Source organism: Anolis sagrei, chromosome 1 (genome assembly GCF_037176765.1).
Source record: "Anolis sagrei isolate rAnoSag1 chromosome 1, rAnoSag1.mat, whole genome shotgun sequence".
NCBI lineage: Eukaryota > Metazoa > Chordata > Lepidosauria > Squamata > Dactyloidae > Anolis > Anolis sagrei.
In genome coordinates, this window is record NC_090021.1 from 262,087,753 (window position 1) to 262,109,610 (window position 21,858).

The 21,858-nt window shown below is 44.1% G+C and overlaps 1 protein-coding gene across 2 annotated transcripts in view; it reads right to left on the reverse strand.

The window, feature by feature from the left end:
• LUZP2 (leucine zipper protein 2) overlaps nt 1-21,858 on the reverse strand; it is a 462,834-nt gene that overhangs the window by 171,255 nt on the left and 269,721 nt on the right. The window lies entirely within an intron of this gene.

A 21,858-nucleotide genomic window follows, 5' to 3' on the forward strand; every position in this document is an offset into this window, starting at 1 on the left:
AATAAGCTCATTAATAAGTTACAATTTCATATGGATCAAGCTGTAGTTAAAACAAATAATTAAAAACATGTCATTCTTAAAACTAATTACTTAAAACCATACAATCCAAAGGCATAACTATTCATATAGTTAAGACTTAAAGTTAAGGCATATGAATATGCCTTTGTTTTGCATCGTTGTAAGTAATTAATTTTAAGAGTGACATGTTTTTAATTGTTTGTTTTTAATGTAGATATTTGATTATTATGTTACGTATGTATATGTGGCATTGAATTGTGTCTTTTTTGTCAACCACTGAGTCCACTTCAGGGTGAGAAAGGCAGGATATAAGTGCAGTAAATAAATAAAGATTGCCACTTTAAACGATATAATTCAACTATATGTCCATTATCATTATTAGGTTCATTCCAGAGTGTCCATTAAGTATGCACAGAATTCTGTCTTTTCTATCATACTCATAACCATTTACTTATCAAATAATACAATTTCAACTGTTGAGGTTCTGCACATCTCTAAATAGGCATCTGTGATCACACAGACATCAAATGTTGATCTCTGTGAGCATTGCTGAATCTTAACAGAATCTCTTATACCCATAAGCATCTATTCGGGCTTCCACTATCCTCAAAATGGGACACATCTATTTCAGCATAGTCTAGAAATTGTTGTCTTATAAGAGCCATCACTCAGCAGGTTTGAGCAGGTTATTAGTCTATCAATCTGTCAAGAACAGAGCAGCTATCAAAGATAGCAGTCTTCATCAATGGAAGACAACCAAAAGCAGACAGATCTGTGCCTCTATCTTAGTTTCTTTTATTGTTTCCTCATTCTCACCCAGAGTGCCAGTTATCCAATCAGCATACATCAAAACAAAGGTTTCTATTCAACATTCTGCTGCTAAGATTAATTATCTTTTTGGCCTTTTGTTTTGATAATGTTACACCACATTTGATATCTCTTCATTGGTTACTCATTTCTTCTAGAATACAACTTTGCTCACTATTATCTTTCAGCCTTATTTCACTTTACAGTCTGCTCAATATATATTCTTGGAATTCTAGGCTTCTCGTCCAACCAAAGGTTTTCCTTTGGTCAGCTTTGCCTTTTCAGTTTCCTCCTTGAACATTTGTAGATTGCTTCTTTTCTTGTTGCTTTGAAATCTCAACTGTGTTGCATTATATATTTTAGAGTTTACCGGGGGGGGGGGGGGGAGGGGGGGTTGGTGGGTGTTTTTTATGTGGATTATTTGCTTTGCAATTGTATTCTACTATTTGTGATTTGTTATTCCTCCTTCCCTCAGTTTGTATGTGAATACACATATACTTTAGAGAAGGTGTTCTCAAACTGTGCTCCATGGAGGCCTTGGGACTCCACGGGTAATAGTCAGGGGCTCCATTGTACCATGCTGCTTCCCGCCTCCTCCTCTTTAATCCTCCTTCTCTTTAACCCTTCTCCTCCTGAGAAATATAGGGAAATACAAGTTTGGGTTTGCTGAAACAGCATCAGTATCATCCTCCCACTGAAAGTTATCCTTGGTGAAATGTACTGGATGTTTTCTTATCTCAATTGCCATTTAACACATTACATCTGCTAAGATTATTACAAGTCACATCTGCTCGTATCCAGAATCTGAGATTATTCTCAGTCATATTTTGTTGGCATTTGTGTAGGTGTTTTCCCTGATTTAAGCTGCTGCCAAGTTCTCACTGATATAAGCACACTCTGGTGCATTCAGTCTCCTATACTATATATCATATGCTATATTCTATAGATTACACTAGGTTCCACTCAGTAGTTTATTGGTCTATCCTTAGGCAGCAAAGCTGACAATCAGAAATACCTGGCCTGTAACCAGTGGTGGTGATGGGGCTTAAACATGGATTAAAATTGTTATGGAAGGACCTTTTCACTGAAATAACACAAGGGCTTCAGGCTTAGGTCCTGAAATATCAGGACATTGAATGCTATGGATCTGAGAAATCTAGAGGTGGACTGTTATCAGTTTGTTTGCTCTGCTTGTCTGCAAATTTATTTCCTACTGGATGATAGGGCCCTACAAAGGGATGGCAGGAAGAGAGTGTGTGAAATTATTTGTACTAAGTTAAAGTTGTTGCAATGACTTCATAAGTATTCATGCCTCACATATTATTCATCTAACTATGTTGGCTGCCAATATTCCACTCTTAGCATCTCAGCTCAAAATTCCTGGCTACAAGACTACAATAGACAATGAGAGAAAACAGAATTTCAAATGTATCATTTCTCTAGGCCACACTGTATTTCACATTTTTTTATTTTATTATCAAACTACAAGCAGTAAAGGAACAGAATGAAGCCCCAAAATGTGAACAAATGGGTTTGATCATTCAACTACTTCACTGTGATACTTTCAACTATCAGAGAAAACTATATTTTGAGCAATAGCTTCTCTTCTTGAAGATCAATATAGCCTTTAGTGGCAATATACAAAAAGAAACAATGTTATACTCAAATACTACTATCATTGGAAAGATATTGCTTTGTAGCTCACACAGCTATCACAAGCATATAAGTAGGATTATGTACTTGGTGAGCTAATGAAGTAAACATAAAAGAAGTATAAGGATGAATAACATAACTCTATTTTTCTGCCAAGGCAAGAAATATTAAATGACACTCTTCCACCTGTCAGGACACGAATAATGGAAAGTGATTCTCAATATAGTTGGTTCTAATCATAGTTATTATGAATACATGAAATACAGTTTACCATCCATATTCATGTATTCTCTACCCATGGATTCAAACACCCATGACTATATATATATATATATATATATATATATCTCCAAAAAGCAAACCTTGGCTTTTTATACAAGGAACTCCATTTTAGTCCAAGATTGTATATAATAGGACTTAGGTATCCGTGGATTTTGGTATATACAGGGGTGAAGAGTGCGATTGTGGTCCTGGAACCAAATTTCAGCAGATACAAAGGAGCCCCACTGTAGATCTTCTTTTGGAAAAAATGCTCGATATTTTGTATTACAACATTAGAAAAAAATTAAAATAAATAATCTTGTATTCAGCTCAACAGCTTCAATAATAATAATAATAATAATAATAATAATAATAATAATAACTTTATTTCTGTACCTCACCACCATCTCCCTGAAGGGACTCGGGAGGGGTTGCAAGGGGACAAGCCCAAAAATACAGATTAGAACACATACAATAAAATAAAATAAAATAAAATAAGACAAAATAAAATCAACCGCAAGCATAAAAAATACCATCATATTATACATTTTAAAAAACAGTATAATGGCTGAAAAGAATTAAGTGCTGAGTGCGGAGGGATCAGGGAATGTTCCCAGACAGACCCCAAGGAAAGTATAAGGTGCGCTTCAAATCAAATTAAGGTCACAGCTGGAAAGGTAATGTCCTTCTTTGCAATTGAAACTGAGAACTGGGTTATACTGTATTTACTTGAATCTAATGTGACATTGAATCTAAGGCGCATCTCAATTTTCAATAACTTGCAATTAAAAAAAAAGTATTTGTTGGCAAATGTAATGTTGGCAGCAAACAGTTCATTCTTTGTAGTTTGTCCAAAAAAGGTATATGTTACAGATGCTATATACTTAACCTTCTTTAAATATAAAAGTGTTAGAATACCAAGGTTTCTAGTGATGGAAAAGAAAACCAGATAAACTGATAGCCCTTCCTTCAAAGTGTCTCTACTGCTGATCCGGCTTTAGCTTCCTTGGAGTGCATCCATGCTATATAAGAAATGTATCTTGACACCCATTGAACTACTTGACTCCATAATATGGAATCATGGAAGCTGTAGTTTTGCAAGTTCTTGAGCCTTCTCTGCCAAGGAGTGCCGTTACCATTCTGAATAATCCTAACAGAGCCCAATGAACAACATAGGGTGCATCCACACTGTAAAATTAGCAGTTTGGCATCACTTTAACCACTATGGCTCAATGCTGCTATTATTATTATGTTTATTTATACCCCACTTTTTCTCTCCATGGCGCTCCATGCAGTCATGCCGGCCACATGACCTTGGAGGTGTCTATGGACAACGCCAGCTCTTCGGCCTAGAAATGGAGATGAGCACCACACCCCAGAGTCAGACATGACTGGACTTAATGTCAGGGGACAACCTTTACCTTTTACCTTTTCTCTCCACAAGGAGACTCAAAGCAGCTTACATTAAAACCATTTAAATACAATTTAAAATCTACAAATATGCAAACTTTAAAAAAGAATTAAATATCAATGGCCTTAAAAATCATAGTTAAAATCCATAAAAACATATTCAAAGCAAAAAAAAACAAAACACTGCACCCCTTGACTTGAGTCATGGGAAGATCAGTTATTTAAGGACTTTAACTTTCTTTGCCAGATAATGCTGGTGCCTCAACAAACTACAAATTCCGGGATCCTATACCATTGAGCTCTGATGGTTACAGTGCCTTCCCAAGAGCATGGCAACCCCCCCCCCCCCACACACACACACACACCACCACCACCACCACCACCACCACCAGTCTTCCTTGCCGGCAACCTAAAAGAGACACAATGGGGCTCCAGCTTCTCATCAAATCCATAGAGACACACAGAGGGAGAGAAAAGACAGGAGCCAAGCTGTTCAGTCATGGAAGATGCTGACTTGGGGCATGATGGAGTCTTGTTCCTACTTTGGGAATTGCAGAGGCTCAATAGCCATATGTTGGGGGGGGGGGGTGTGTGCTTTGATTGTGTGATTCTGAGTAGCAGGAGGTGTGACTGGATGGCCCCTGGGCCCCTTCTTACTCCAGTATTCAAACAAGAACTGTCCTTTGGGGGCATGAAGCTTTTCCCACCACTCACCTCCAAGGCTACTTCTCTGGGGAAAAGGAGTTTGGAGAGACACAGGTGGAGAGAGAAAGGAGGAGCCTCCAAGGCTGCTTCTGCCTAGTGAAAAGGAGATTGGGGAAACACATTGCCAAGCACTTCCCTGCCCTTGGGAAGGTGGCAGCAACCCTTCCCCTCTTCCTCCCTCTCCCTCCCTCACTCCCCCCTCCTTCCTTCAGGACCCACTAAATCTGAGTGGCAGCCAACCTCCTGAAGGGACAGAAGCTGCCTTAGAGGGAGAGGGAGGAAGAAGACACCATTACCCAGTAGGCACGTGTCCTGCTTCTCCCTTACCTCTTTTCCACTTCAAACCAGCCAACATTCTGCAAAGTTAGAGGAGTTGAAGGGGCTTTTTGAGGAGGGTGAAGGGGCATCTCTGAAGTACTCAAAAGCCCAACAAATCAAGGGAGGAAGGTAGTCAATTTTGAGCACCATATAATCTAATATGCACCCTAATTATGTCAAGGTTTTTTAGCCAAAAAAAAAAGGGAGGGGGGTAGACTCAAGTAAATATGGTAGTTCATTTACTCAACAATTTACATAAATAATTTATTTTTTTATTTACTATATTTATATACCGGCTTTCTCACCCCGGGGGGGGGGGGGGGGGGGGAACGGGACTCAAGGTGGATTACAACATACTAGTGGCAAAAATTCAATGCCAACATACATGTAGATAGAAAAACATCATAATAACTAAACACTAAAATAATTTAAACCATTAAACATAAGACATAAACAACATTTAAGCATTAAGACAAAGCATTAAAATATTCTAGTATAAATATTAAAATCACATGATCCAAAAATCATACACCATGGCCATTCTGACTGTCATTGCACATATTTCCTGATTATTCTTTGTACTTCATTATTTTACTGGCCAAAGGCTTGGTCCCACAACCAAATCTTTGTTTTCTTTCCAAAGGCCAGGAGGGAGGGTGCTGATCTAATTTCACTGGGAAGAGAGTTCCAGAATTGAGGAGCCACCACTGAGAAGGCCCTATCTCTCATCCCCACCAGCCACACTTGCGACGGAGGCAGGACCAAGAGCAGGGCCTCTCCAGAAGATCTTAACCTCCATGATGGGTCATAGAGGGAGATACGTTCAGACCTGTCAGCTGGGCCGGAACCATATAGGGCTTTATAGGCTAAAGGCAGCAATTTGAAAAGAAGGCTGCATATTGTGTCACTGGTATTTTGATGGAGATTTGAGGAAATAATAATAATAATAATAATAATAATAATTATTATTATTATTATTATTATTATTATTTCTTACCTGCCTCTCCTCATGGAAGGCTGTTATTCAAGGTTGCACCCAAGTAATTTTGTTAAACAAGGCAATTTCACCCATAGAATCTGACTGGACCATCAGTGAAATCTTTTTTTAACTTAATATTTCAAACTGTTTGTGATTTTTTTCCTGTTTATTCTTATTCAGGTACAGCCATGTCATTTTGTATTCAGTACCAATTTGTTCTCCTCTGCCAGTTTCTCAATATGTAGCACGTTATACTTAGCAGTTCAGATTCAAAGGATCTATTTTGTTTAAAAAAATAGTCCATACTTATGTTCCATGTACTTCTTGATAGGGACATAACAAATATTGATAAAATGTAAAAAAAACAAAAAAAAAACCCTCTCTCAGATTGAACAAAACTTTTCTGCAGCAAATTCAACTTAAACATATAGTTTTTAGCAGTTACAATGGTCACTATTATTCACATAGTGTTTCATTTGAAGATTACTTTTACAAAAACTTGTGCCAGGTAGGCATGCAGACAAAGAGACAGCAAAGGGATTTTAAAATGTCTTTCATGTCCATTCCCTTTTTTTCAAGCCAAACTAATGCTTATTCTTTAGGCAGCAATCATAATCAAGATCCAATTGGAAGCATAGAGGCTTCTAAAAACCAATTTATTTTAATACTAGCTTTACCCGCCACGCGTTGCTGTGGCCAGCCTTCTCTCCCTCTTTCTCTGCTTCTTTCACTCCTTCCTTCATTCCATTTTCTTCTTTCCTTTCTTCCTTCTCTACCTGTTTACTTCCTTCCTTAGCTGTTTGCTTTCATCCTTCCTTCTTATTTATTTCCTTCCCTGAATCATTCTCTCCTTCTTTCTCTTTTTCCTTTGCTGCGTCTTTCCTCCCTTCCCTTTTTTCTTTCCTTCTCGCCTCCCTTTTTCTTTTCCTTCCTCTTTGTCTCCTTTCTTCATTCTCTTTCTCCTTCCTTCCTTCCTTCGCTCTGTAGTTCCATACTTCCCTTTCTTTCTTTCTTTCTTTCTTTCTTTCTTTCTTTCCTTCCCTCCCTTTCTCTTCTTCATTTGCTTACTTTCCTCCCTTGTCTTTTCTTCTGTCCTTTCTTCCTTCCTTTCCTTCGTTCCTACACCTTCCCTTCCACTCCTTTCTTCTTCCTTCCTTTCTCCCTTGTTTCACATGCTCCTATTCTCTCTTTCTTCTTTCTTTCCTACCTTTCTTCCCTCATATACTTTCCCAACTTCTCCTTCCTTCCTTTTTCATACACCTTCCCTTCCCCTTCCCTTCTTTTATTTCCTACCTTTCTTCTCTGATATACCTACCTTCCTTCCTTCCTTCCTTCTCCTTCCCTTCCCCTTCCCACTTTTCTTCTTTCTTTCCTTCTTTTCTTCTTTCCTTCCTTCCTTCCTATTTACACCCCTTCCCCTCATTTCCGTCCTTCCTTCCCTCACCTGCTTCCTTCCCTCCTTCCCGTTCCTCATCGTCCCCGATGGCGGCGTCCTTCCTTCCCTGGAGCCAGACACCGGTGTGCGGGGGTGGCCTGGGCCGGGCATGGCGGAGGCTGAAGGGCTGTCCTCGGGAGAGGTGGGCTGCAGCCTCTCCCGGGCGGGCCATGAAGGCGTGCAGCGGGGGCCTCCCGGGCAGCCTCCGCTGGTCCAGCCCCGGGAAGGCCTCCAGCTGTCTGGGCCCGTGGGAGGTGGACAGCCCCCCGCACCGCACGTGCACCAGACCGGCCCCCAGCGTGCACAGGCGAGCGAGCTCCCACTCCCAGGCCAGGGCTTCTGCGTCGGTGGCTAGGCCACGCTCGGTTTGGCATGGGGGAAGGGGTGGGGCAGCGATGGGAGGGGGCATGGCTTGCGCAGAGGGGGTGTGGTGCGGCCATGTACGTGTGCTGGGTGACTCGCACCGGGACTCCTCTGTGCATGTTCCATTTGGTTGTGTAATTTTGAATTTGTTGTTATGTTTTTTTTGAGTTGTGATGAGTGTTCTGCATACCTTGTGGTTTGAGGTATGCATACGCCAAGTTTGGTGATTTTTTGTCTGGGGGTTTTCGCGTTTTGCGGCCCCTAGCGATGCCCTTTTGGATTTTATATATATAGATTAATTTTTACTAACATGGAAATGATACTTTTGTTGCTTGGTCACTCACCTCACCTCCTAAAATAATCTCCAAAGGATCAAAGAAATTCACAAAAGAATGACAAGATTCAAGAAAAAAAGAAAGAAAGAAAGAAAGAAAGAAAGAAAGAAATTGTTGCCATACTATGATAGAAAGGTTATGCCGAAAGGGCTGTGCCAGTATTATGGGGTGGTTCACTATAAGATTCTTGTTTAATTAGCAGCTTTTCAAACTGACCAAGAAGTTCAAATGTAGGGTAGAAAGTCATAATAATGTTTCAATCAATAAAACTACTATATTTTCTGGCATACAGAATTAGGGATATATTCACCATTTAAGATTACTCCACATTCCATGGAGACTGGCCGGGGGTGATGGCCTGCTGGGCTGTCCCCACAGCTCTCCCCACTCTACTTTCAAGGTCCTCCTCCACCCCCACCACTCACCTCCTCCGAAGGCCACTGGGCTCACCTAGGCCCAAGGAAGTACCTCAGGATGACAACTCCCAGCAGCCCCAAGCAGCAGCATGCCTGGGATGTGCTCGCTGAGGCACTCTGGGAGCCGTAGTTCCCTGACTTCTACGGCTCCCAGAATGTCTCAGCAAACACATTCAAGGCACGCTGCAGCCTCAGGTGGCGGCATGCCTTGGATGTGCTTGCTGAGGCATTCTGGGAGCTATAGTTCTGTGCGTCCTCCTCCTCCCCATGCCCTCCCTCCCTCCACCCTCCTCCTCCTCCTCCGGCCGCGCCACTAAGGTAGTTGGATTTTATTTTAATTATTATTTTAATTTTAAATAATAATTTTATTTTATTTAATTATTTAATTATTATTTTAATTTTATACCCGGCGTACTAGATGACCCCCAAATTTTCATAAGATTTTCCAGGGTTATAAAATTGTCTAATATGCCAGAAAATATGGTATATGCATTTTTTAAAAAAAAATCTGGAAGAGATCAGATGTTTGTGGAATGGTGAAGTACATTTAAGGTTCAAAACAACTATCAAAAAGTAACAGGAAATAGTGCTGATGGAGTTGGAGAAATAATTTTATTTCACATACCTACAATACAACTGACTGAACAAATGCTGATGGTAAAAATGCGAGAAGTAGATAATAAATTAAGGCTGAAAGGGCCAAGTCAGGTTAATATAGTACAGCTCAAGGGCAGGGACAATAATAAAGTGCAATTAGCCTGGCAATAGCTACATAAATTTGTACATAACTGTGTAGTAGTTGCCTTTTTTCTAGTCTGGGAGAATGGTGACATCGCTGACATCTCAGTTCAATGTGTTGTTGTTTTTCTACTATACATACTGACTTCCTTTACTGCCACTGATGTGGTATCCGATGTGGTATTATTTAAGTCATGCACCACTGCCATTTCTTACTACTGAGTGTTGGAAAAATCTAATTCTGTTTCTTTTGCTGTTGAATGTTATACCAAGATGATTCTAAAATTGGCTACAGATAGCTCAGAGTTTGATAGATGTCTATCACTTGCTCAATCAAAGTCTTAAACAATGAAATGTGAACATAGCCCACTGTTGACAGTGCTCTTCTTATCAAATAGCATTTTATGGTTGAGTATGGAAATCAATAGATGGGTCCAGGCACATGTAATGTTGTATTTGAAACATTGACCTGTGTTCCTCTCTTTTGTATGCAGCTAGTATCATTGTGAGTGATTACGTAAATGCCACTTTTTTTGGAGCTACGGAAAATGTTGTTTATCTGCTTTGTGAAAATCAGCATAAGTTGTAGGTCTGTGTTCTATAATTCATGCAAAATTGTAGTAAAGTCCTACATGTGTTTGAAGAAGTAGACATATAACTTCATCACACGGGGCTTTTTTAGCATCCTAGGACACTTCCCCACCAGCCTGGTGATGGATGGGCATGCTGCCCATGAAATGATATCACTGGACTTCCAGCGGAGCCCCTGCTGACAACCGAAGTGGAAACATCATAGGAAGTTTCCATCCAAACATGGGAGACGGCCCATGTTGTGCTGGCTTCAGTGGAGCCAGCACAGATCCACACAGATTTGGCAGTGCTTCCCTGTGTGATGGGTTAAGCATCACTGTGAGGGACCGGTGAGCAGGGTGTCAGATTTGCCCTGTTGCCCCTCAATTCACTGACAAAACCAGGAGAAGCAGGGTGCTTAGCCTGGCTAATGTGTAGCTTAAGCTACAAACCGTATTTGCGTGTCATATGCTATCCTAAAGTTCCTCAAAATGGGAGGAGGCCACTACATACCAGCTGCACTTAAGCTCTTTGAGGCAAAATCCATAGCACAAATGATGTATGGAGCCCAACTTGGTCCCTTCACAAACTATGCCCCTCTGGAGCAAGTACAATCAAAATTTCTAAGATCGGCGATGCAGGTCCCGAGATGTGTCTCAAACGCCACCCTGCGATTAGAGACAGGCCTTGTGAGAGTGGAGGCGAGAGTGTGGACAGCCACCCTCAATTATTGGCTGCATCTGTCTTTCTCAACATGTGGCCTTGCCCCATTAACTCTGAGAGATGAATTTCAGTCTACATGGAATAAGGCAGTGGCAATCAAAATCGCAACTCTAGGCTTCTCTCAAGGACAACTGCTAGGTATGAGATGGGACCAAGCCAAGGATCTTATTAGACAACGGATCCTGGATACAGAGCGACAATCAGACTTAGCCTGCTCTCCAGCATTCACCATTAGCAAAGATAGCAGATATCTCATCGCTCCCATGCCTTACTTAGCTAACCTGGAGGTGCCTAAACACCGAAGAGCTTTCACTTTGGCAAGATGCCATGCCCTTCCATCGGCAGTACTGGAGGGGAGGTACTGGAAGACCCCTGCCCAGGAGAGACTATGCCCGTGTGAGTCTGGCTACATCGAAACAACTGAACATGTGCTCCTCCAATGTGTGTTCTATAGAGACATTAGAGCTAATTTCATCACTCCATGGCTTTTAAAACATCCAGGGCGCACTGAAAGATATTACACCTCCCTGTTGCTCTCGGACTCTTGCTCTGCAACAACCTACAGTGTTGCCAAGTTCTGTGCAGCAGCAATTAACATTAGACGGCTGATGACCGACTCCACCAGGCAACTTCCTGCCGGGAATATAGATAGAATGATTTGTAATAACTGAAATGCTGTAAATGCTCCCCTCTCATCCCTTTTATAGCTTCCCAGTCATCTGATATTTGTTATTAGCCGCCCCCTATTTTAGATTCATACATGCACTTTAAACTGTAAGTTTAGTCTGTTTTATCTTTTTAATTTCTCTCTTTTATAACATGTTTTTAATCTGCTTTTAATCTGCTTTTATACCTGATCTACTTGGGAACTGCCATTTCCTTCCTTGGGCACCGATGCCCCATTCTGTACTGTGCTGGTCAAAGACCGTAATAAATCATTGATTGATACAAACCGTATTATCTCGATTAGTCTCTAAGGTGCTACATGATCACTTTGAATACTGATATTCCAGACTAACATAGCTATGTCTTTGAAGTCTACATTCTATCTGAGACATCAGCTAAAATGGTATTGGGGGATTTTAAACCATCCAGAGGCCACCCCCCACTTCACTACGTGAAGGCTAGAGACAAGAGCAGAAAAAAACACAAGTAAAGTTTCAACTTCCATTGCAACAGAGTATAAAATGACATTTGCTGTTTGAACATGCTCAAATGGATATTTGAGTGCTAGAATGTTCAGATTGACATGAACCTTTCAAGGCTTCTATTGTCCTTCTGTCTCGTGTAGTGAAACCTTTCAGCTTCCCTCAAATAGCTCTGCCATTTAATACTTTACAGATTGCTGTTTGAAATAAAATGGTTGCTTTATCCATTAAAATGCTTCTGGTATGCTTTAAGGCCTATACAGAAGCCTTACCTTTTAACTCTTTTCAAAATTAATCTAATGCTTATTCTATTGTGCCTATATTTTTTTGATTCTCAAGTAATGTTTCTTCCCTCCCATCCTTTTCAGGAACTGAGTACATTAGTGGCTCTTAAAATAATTCTTTTTGTACCTTTTTTTTGTCAGTAAACAACTTTGGTAGCTGCTCAAAATTCCTGTCTCAGTTGATATATGTTCATGCTTTTATAAACATTTCTTATAAATTTCACCCAAGGTCATTTCTCTATTTCCCCAAATCTTTGTTGATATTGATAATCTTTTCTCAGTGGGAGAAAGGATATTAGATCATTCATATTTTCCCCCTTCATTGGAAAGAAGAGCTTTGATTTTTAGTTTTCTTATCAACTTTGTTTTTTCATATATATCTTCATTGGGATTTTGTTTTTACCTCAGTTTTTCCCTTTGTCAATGCTCCAATAACTTCTTTTCACAACATTTCTATTTCCATCTAATGATTCTATAACCTTTACTAAGATTGTTGTTTTGTGTCTGATATGCTTAAGGGGACATTGAGCCTTCTAAGGTTTCATCTAATGACTTCTCTATCTGTAACATTGTTCAAAAGATTGTCTCAAGGTGTGGAGATTTAAATGGGCTATGGGGAAAGGGCCATGTACCTCCAGATGTCCAACAGCATCAGGTCCTCACAACCTCTGAGGATGTCTTCCATAGATGCAGGTGAAATGTCAGGAGAGAATGCTTCTGGAACATGGCCATACATCCCAAAAAACTTACAGCAACCCAGCGATTCCAACCATGAAAGCCTTTGACAATGCAGCATCAGAGACATTTGGTCTTTGCATGTGAAACCTCCATAGCCACATTTAGCTCAACAGCAACAGAGCTCCCAATTAGAAGTCCTGATAAAGCATCTGCCAGATGTAGCTCCAAATCGATCTTCATACTTTTGTACTCAATAAACAAAGGTCGAATTTACTTTTGGGTGTTCAGAAACACTGGGGTGGGGATAAGAATTTCACATATAGTCATCTTCTTCCAATTTTGCATATTGACGATATTTCTGATGCTCTTCGATATTAAGAAAATAGTCTGCTTATGTTTACAATCTATACAGTAGTCTACCATGGATTTTTTAAATATCACACTGTCGGGAGGAATGAAAGAAAGAGTTTAAGAATTAGGAATGAACAAACCATATGTTAAAATGGCTGGGCTCTAACCCTGATATTTGAGGATAATAGGTTTTGCAGGAGTTTTGGTGAGTTGATATAATAGTATAATCAATTTTTCTATGACACTTAGATGTAGATGCGTAGTTGGTAGATGTCTAATTTGAACTTTCTTGATGTCAAAGTTTCTTTAGAAAACCAGTGGTCTAGTTAAATCATCCAAGGTGCAAACATGTCCAAGGGAAGGCAAAATATTTTCTATGCTACATCCCACACCAATAAGGCAGTCTTTCAAAATCCCATCCTATAAAGAGCATCCAGCCAGGATCTAATTTGTCCAGCCCAGGTGGGATGGATCCAGAAAATTCCATTACATCAGTGGAAAAACTAGTAACTGATCCTATTATTATTTCTCATTTCAATACTAAAAGAGAAAAAGCTAAATTCTGAATTTTCTGAAACTTGGGCTATGTGGAACAAAATCCGAACAAAGTGATGCTCTACATCAGGGGTCCCCAAACTACGGCCCGCGGGCCACATGCAGCCTGCCAAGGGCCTTTCTCCGGCCCGCGCGGCCTGTCCTGGCCACGCACAAAGCCCCTCGCTGCTTGCATCAGTGGCGTTTCTCTCTCCCTCCCTCCGGAGCGGCAGAGCAGACTCCATTGCTCTGCAACAGAAGATTCCTGATGGCGAGGAAGGGGTCTGCGAATGTTGGAGGCGGTGCCGAGTGGGAAGCAAGCATCGCTTGGCCACGCCCACCCGGCGCCGGCGCCGCCACCATTCACGGACACCTTCCTCGCCGTCAGCAATCTTCTGTTGCAGAGCAATGGCATCCGCTCTGCTGCGCTTCTCCCTCCACGGGCTTCTCCCTCCGGAGAAGCCTGTGGAGGGAGAAACACTCTCTGCTCTCCTGCGGAAGAGCCGAAGACGAGGGAGGTGGGGATCCAGGCGCACGCAGCGTGAGAGGGAGGGGGTAGGAAGGGAGGGGGAGGAGGAGGTATGCGCTGTCAGTCAGGAGGGAAACGGGCCAGGGAAGGAAGAGAAAGAGGGTAAGAGAGAGAGAGAGAGAAGAAGGGGAGGGGAGGAAATATCTGGCTTCCGCAGCCTGGGTCCCGTCAGTGCCGCCGCCGCGCGTGCCTCCTCCTCCCCCTTCCTTCCTACCCCCTCCCTCTCACGCTGCGTGCGCCTGGATCCCCACCTCCCTCGCCTTCGGCTGTTGCTGCTGCTGCTCGGAGGGGGGGGAGGCACCATTGAGAGCGCGCGGGAGGGGCCACCCCACTCCACAGTTTCCCCCCTCCCCTCCCAGAGGTCCCGCACGCACTCACTCTCTCACTTGGTGCGGGCGCAAGGAGGGAGGGCAGCAGCCAGGATGCCGTGGGGCCCTTATGGAGGGACACCTTCCTCGCCTTCCAGTATTTTCTATTGTTCATGTGAGTTTTGTGTACCAAGACTGGTTCAATTCCATCATTGGTGGAGCTTAGAATGCTCTTTGATTGCAGGTGAACTATAAATCCCAGCAAACACAACCCCCAAACACCACCAGTGTTCACATTTGGGCATATTGAGTATCAGTGCCAAGTTTGATCCAGATCCATCATTGTTTGAGTCCACAATGATCTCTGGACGTAGGAGAACTACAACTCTAAAACCAAAGGACACTGTCCACCAAACCTTTCCAGTATTTTCTTTTGGTCATGGGAGAACTCTGAGTCAAGTTTGGTTCAATTCCATCGTTGATGGGGTTCAGAATGTTCTTTGATTATAGGTAAACCATAAATCCCAGCAAATACAACCCCCAAACGCCACCAGTGTTCACATTTGGGCATATTGAGTATCAGTGCCAAGTTTGGTCCAGATCCATCATTGTTTGAGTCCACAGTGATCTCTGGATGTAGGTGAACTACAACTCTAAAACCAAAGGACACTGCCCACCAAACCCTTCCAGTATTTTCTGTTGGTCATGGGAGAACTCTATGTCAAGTTTGGTTCAATTCCATCGTTGATGGGGTTCAGAATGTTCTTTGATTATAGGTAAACTATGAATCCCGGCAACTACAACTCCCAAATGACAAAATCAATTTTTTTGAGTGAAGGACATACATTGTTAGGTGTCCAGTGGTTTTTGAGTTCTTTTAATCCCATAAACAAACATTACATTTTTATTTATATAGATTTATTTCCTATATTTATACCCTGCCCTTCTCCCCCTGAAAGGGGACTCATGCTTACATATTCCAAAAACCACTTTCAAAAAGACAGAAAATAGAATGTTTTCCTCATTTTAATTGGAACTATTTTATCTTCAGAAATGCTAAAACTATGCTTTATGTTCAGATTGTAACAATAAAAATACATCCTGCATATCAGATATTTACATTACAATTCATAACAGTAGTAAAATAGGGCATGTGCAGTGTGCATAGGAATTTGGTCATTGTTTTTTTAAAAAAACTATAGTTTGGCCCTCCAACGGTCTGGGGGACAGTAATCCGGCCCCCCGTTTAAAAAGTTTGAGGACCCCTGCTCTACATAGTCATGTAGTACTCCATCATCTTCCTTTCTTCCATAGGATTGAGGGATTAAAATCTCCAGCATGTCTTATGGTTGGCTACACTGTTAGAGCTGATGATACCTAAAGCCCAGTAATATACAGAGGACCAAAGTTTTCTTACTTATCTTTAACTCCATGATTCTTTCCTTAAAACACTTTACATGAAAAGAACTTCCATTGATTTCAATGCACATATTTCCCTCCAAATGTGCTTAGGATTCCAGGCTTCAAATATATAAGTAGGACACTCTTTCTTTCATCTGTGTGTGTTTGATTCGTGTGGTCCTTTACTTTGTTGGTATTAAATAATTCAGTGTGACAACCTACATATTTTTGGAATCTCTTAGGGAGTGTTGTATGACTTTATCTGGAAGGTATGGCTGAAGTAAGGTTGTGACAATGTTCGTCATAATGTTTTTCATAAGGTGGGAACCACACTGAACTACAATTTATTGCACAACCTGCCCAGCACTTTGCAGACTCTATTAAATTTATATACCCATGCTGCTCCTGGACCCTCTGCAGTTAGCACTAGTGTTTGCACTTTGTGCAATTGGAAAGTGAGGGGGAGGGCTGGGGGGACACTGGAGACTGTAGGGCAAGAGAGGGAAAGTATGGGGGGGGGAACTTGATGGAGGGAATGTGTCCCGTTTGTTCTCCTGGACCTTTCAATGGCCTTAGACCACAGTATCCTTCTGGGATGCCTTGCAGGAATGGGGCTTGGAGGTACTCTCTTGCCAGGCATGTAGCCGGGGGGGGGGGGGGGGGGCAAATTCTCATGGTCCCCCCCCCCAAATTCTCATGGTGGTCCACAAATAGGCCTTACTGGTACATTATTTAAACTGTTATGTTTATTCATATCATGATCTGATCACCATGCTCAATATATCTCATATGCATGGGGGTATTGGGGTAATGATACAAAAGGTTTGCTAGGGTAGACCCTCTTTCACTCAGGCTCAGCCCCCCCCCCGAATCAAACTCAGCCCCCCCCCCAATCAAAATCCTGGCTACGGGCCTGTCTCTTCCAGTGGCTCTCATCTTTCCTGGAGGGTCACTCCCAGAAGGTGCTATTGTGGAACACCTGCTTGCCCCCATAGCCTTCGTCCTGTGGAGTCCCACAGGGCCCTGTATTGTCCTCCATGTTGCTTAATATCTATTTATTTATTTATTTTTATTTATTTATGCGCTTGTATACCGCTAATATCTCAGCCTAAGTCGGCGACTCATTGCGGTTTACAACAACTAAAAAGTTAAAACCAATTAAAACAGTATTCAATTTAAAACATGAAACACATATACAATACAAATTATTGGGCCACCAATAATATTCCCATGCATCTCGTAACTAAAATCACAATCCAAAATTCGTCATCCATGATTACCAGCCTTTAGTCATCAAAATTCGTTGCAACGGATTAACCGAATGCTTGTTTAAACATCCATGTCTTCAGTCTCTTCCAAAACACCATCAGTGAGGAGGCTGATCGTACCTCTATAGGGAGGGTGTTCCAAAGCCGAGGGGCCACCACAGAGAAGGCCCTGTCTCTCGTTCCCGCCAGCCGCACTTGTGAAGCCGGCGGGATAGAGAGCAGGGACTCTCCAGAAGATCTTAGGGTCCTGGTGGGCTGATAGGCTGAGATACGTTCGGATAGATAAGTTGGGCCAGAACCGTTTAGGGCTTTAAAGGCCAACGCCAGCACTTTGAATTGAGCCCGGTGGCATATCGGCAGCCAGTGGAGCTGGTGCAGCAGAGTTGTGTGCTCCCTGCGCCCCGCTCCTGTTAGTATCATGGCTGCCGCCCGTTGGACTAATTGGAGCTTCCGGGCTGTCTTCAAAGGCAACCCCACGTAGAGAGCGTTGCAGTAGTCAAGGCGGGATGTAACCAGAGCGTGGACTACCATGGCTAAGTCAGACTTCCCAAGGTACGGTCGCAGTTGGCGCACAAGTTTTAACTGTGCGAATGCTCCCCTGGTCACCGCCGAAACCTGGGGTTCCAGGCTCAGCGATAAGTCCAGGATCACACCCAAACTGCGAACCTGCGTCTTCAGGGGGAGTGCGACCCCGTCTAACACAGGCTGTAACCCTATACCCTGTTCGGCCTTGCGACTAACCAGGAGTACCTCTGTCTTGTCTGGATTCAATTTCAATTTGTTCGCCCCCATCCAGACCGTCACAGCGGCCAAGCACCGGTTCAGGACCTCGACAGCCTCCTTAGTAGCAGGTGGAAAGGAGTGACAGAGTTGAACATCATCTGCGTACAGATGACATCGCAATCCGAAACTCTGGATGATCTCGCCCAGCGGCTTCATGTAGATGTTAAACAACATGGGAGACAGTGTTGAACCCTGAGGAACCCCACAAGACAAAGGTTGTGGGGTTGAACAGGAGTCTCCCAGTAACACTTTCTGAGACCGACCCTCGAGGAATGAGCGAAGCCACTGCAGAACAGTACCTCCAAGACCCATCCCCGCGAGGCGTCCCAGAAGGATACCGTGGTCGACGGTATCGAAGGCCGCTGAGAGGTCGAGCAGCACCAACAGGGACACACTCCCCCTGTCAAGCTCCCGACGCAGATCATCCACTAAGGTGACCAAAGCTGTCTCAGTACCATGCCCCGGCCTAAAGCCAGACTGTGCCGGATCCAGATAATCCGTGTCTACCAAGAATGCCTGGAGTTGTGAGGCCACCACACGTTCCATGACTTTGCCCAAAAAGGGGAGATTGGAAACAGGCCGATAGTTGACGAATTGAGTGGGGTCCAGTGATGGTTTCTTCAACAGCGGTTTTATCACAGCTTGCTTTAAGCTGGCTGGAATTTTGCCCTCCCGAAGGGAGGCATTAACCACCACCTTCACCCACTCGGCCAATCCCCCTCTGGCCTCCTTTAGAAGCCAGGATGGGCAGGGGTCTAGGATGCATGTGGTAGCTCTCATGTCTCCAAGCACCTTGTCCACATCCTCGGATTGAACCAATTGAAATGAATCCATCAAAACCGGACAAGCAGATGCTCGTGTTACATCCTCAGATACTGCCGTTAATATGGTATCCAGTCCAGAGCGGATCAAAGCGACTTTGTCTGCGAAGAACCGAGCAAAGGCTTCGCAGAGAGCTGCCGAGTCATCAGGGCACCCATCCTGAGTGGCGGGTTTTAATAGGCCTCTGACAACTCGGAACAGTTCGGCCAGACGGTTCTTTGCAGACGCAATAGTGGCCGCAAAGAAAGTTTTCTTTGCGGCTTTTATTGCCGCGGCATATGCCCTTAAAAAGGACACAAACCGTGTTCGATTTGGCTCGCTCAGATCCGAACGCCACACGCTCTCTAGTTCCCTCTTCTTTTGCTTCAACGCTGCCAGCTCCTCGGTGAACCAAGGAGTTGGTTTAGCTCGGCTACTTGAGAGGTGACGTTCTGGAGCGATCGTGTCTATTGCCCTAGTCATCTTTCCATTCCAGAGAGCGACCAGAGCATCAACAGGATCACCAACCGAGGTGGCGGGAAATTCCCCAAGAGCCGTCAGGAATCCGTCTGGATCCATAAGCCTCCTGGGGCGAACCAATTTAATGGGTCCTCCACCTCTGCGGAGGTTGGGGGGTGCAGTGAGTCTAAAGCTGACCAGGTGGTGGTCGGTCCATGGCAACGGAGAGATGGATAACTCCTCAACACCGCCACCTTCCTCCCATCCCTGGCAGAAAACCAAGTCCAATGTATGTCCAGCACTGTGGGTGGGGCCAGATACCTGTTGGGACAGCCCCATGGTTGCCATGGTAGACATGAAGTCCTGAGCCGCTCCCGATAAGGTGGTCTCGGCATGGACATTGAAGTCCCCCAGCACAAGCAGCCGTTGGGACTCCAACGCCAGGTCCGAGACCACCCCCGCTAGCTCAGTCAGGGAGTCTGTAGTGCAGCAAGGTGGACGGTACACTAACAGAATCCCTAATCTGTCCCGGTCACCCACCCTCAGGTGGACGCATTCAAAATTTGTTGACTGCGGGATGGGGGCCCTGGTCAGAAGAATGGAATCTCTATAGACCCCTGCAACTCCACCTCCCCGCCCTCCGGATCTTGGTTGGTGCTGCACAGAGAAGCCTGGTGGGCAAAGCTGGGTTAAATTTACACCTCCCGCTTCGTCCAACCAGGTCTCTGTGATGCACGCCAGATCTGCCTGTTCGTCCAGGATTAAATCCTGGATGAAAGTTGTTTTACCGTTGACAGATCTGGCGTTCAACAGCACCACTTTCAATTCGGAGGGACCGCCATCCTGGTTACACCGACTTACCATATCAGGAGACCGATTTGGGATTACTAATGTTGTTCCACGTTCCCTAGGCCGAATTAAAGGTCTCCTTTTCCCGTATCTCCCCCTCCCCACCACGACTTCTATGGGGGCTCCCCGGTTAACGGGACCCTCTCCCTCCTCCATGACGCATTCAGTAGCCAAGATATCTGCCCTTAATTCATTATAGACTGTATGATATGTTATAGTTCCAGAATACCATAGTCCTGCCTTCCGTTCATTTTGTACTCCTATTATATTAAACTCCGGTCTTTCTAATCTACTCCGTTCCCTTTCTCTACCAGAAACAATTAGCAGCAAGATTAACAGATGCCAGGGAAGGGGTAGTGACATGGATAGTAACTATTAACACTGTCAACGGAGTTCTTAAAGTGCAGGAGTTAAAGTGCAGGAGTTCTTAAAGTGCAGATAGATAATTGAATCAGCATACACGATGGTATCAATAATTAAAGTGCAGTAGCTTGGTCAGTTGGCTCTAAAGTGCTCAATTAAAGTGCGTCATGGAGGACTGACTTTAATGCTAGACGGTTTAATTGATTAAAGTGCTGCGGCTCAGTAAAGCTAATATATCACTGAGATAGTAAGTTAAGGTGCTGGTAGAGTAAGTGCTAGAGTCACACAAGATATTTGTCCACTATGCTTACCAACGGTACAACAATTAGTTCTTAAACTCTCCGTTCAGTCAGCACAATGGTCAGCACAGTCAAGGATAGTGGTCAGCACAGTCAGAAATGAACAGCACAGTCGCAAGAGGTCAACACAGGTGAAGATGGTCAGCATAATCAAAAGGGATGGTCCACACAGTTAAAGGAGGTCAACACAGACGGATAACGATGGTCAACACAATCTATCCAGAACTGGAACACACGAGATGCCAGAAGATGGTAATAATCAGGCCAAAAGGTGGTCAACACGATCTTCCGGAATTGATGGTTACCAAACGAGGTGATGGAGTTTCGTGCGATAGCGGCAGATTGAACCCGGGAGGGCGAGGGGAGCTGGAGCGCTGGGCACTGGCACACCAGAGGTCGGCTCGATGGAAGAGCTCAGCTGAGCGCTAGGCTGGAGGGCGGCAGCCGCTGGGCTGGAGCTGGGACGCCAGGGGGACAGCGGAAAGACAGCAGGAAGCAAGCGCACACTGGCCGGCGCGATGGAAGGCTCCACGATGGAAGGCTCCGTTGAGCGCTAAGCCAGATGGTAGCAGCAGACCGCTGGGCCCAGCAGCCGCTGAGCAGGAGCTGGAGCTGGAGCGCCGGGAGGGCACTTGTGTCTGGAGGCGCTGAAGATCACAGGGCGCTAGAGCGCTGAAGTAGCAAGTTTCTAGTCACTTTTGGATCAGCTGGAAACTGCGGGGCGTCCGCTGGAACCGGGCTGAAGAGCAGGCTCGTATCAGCAACAATGGCGGCCCCAGCAGCCCCGGCTGCAGCACAGGCCGCCCAGCACTGCAGGCCCCTCAGGCATGCACCAGGCCAAGGCAGGTGCAACACAGCTTTATAGTCACTCCCTCCTTGGAGGACTGCTGAGTCACACCCAGTTGGAAAGGGCCTGGGGCTTCTCCTACTCACAAGTAGTCCAGGGCAGCCAAGCTGGATGGAAGGATTCAGGACCCCTGTGGCAGGAGCAGCAGCAGTCTGAGACTATCTACATGAAGAGGCTTGGAGAAATCATCCATAATTTTGGAGTTCAATGCCATCTGTATGCAGA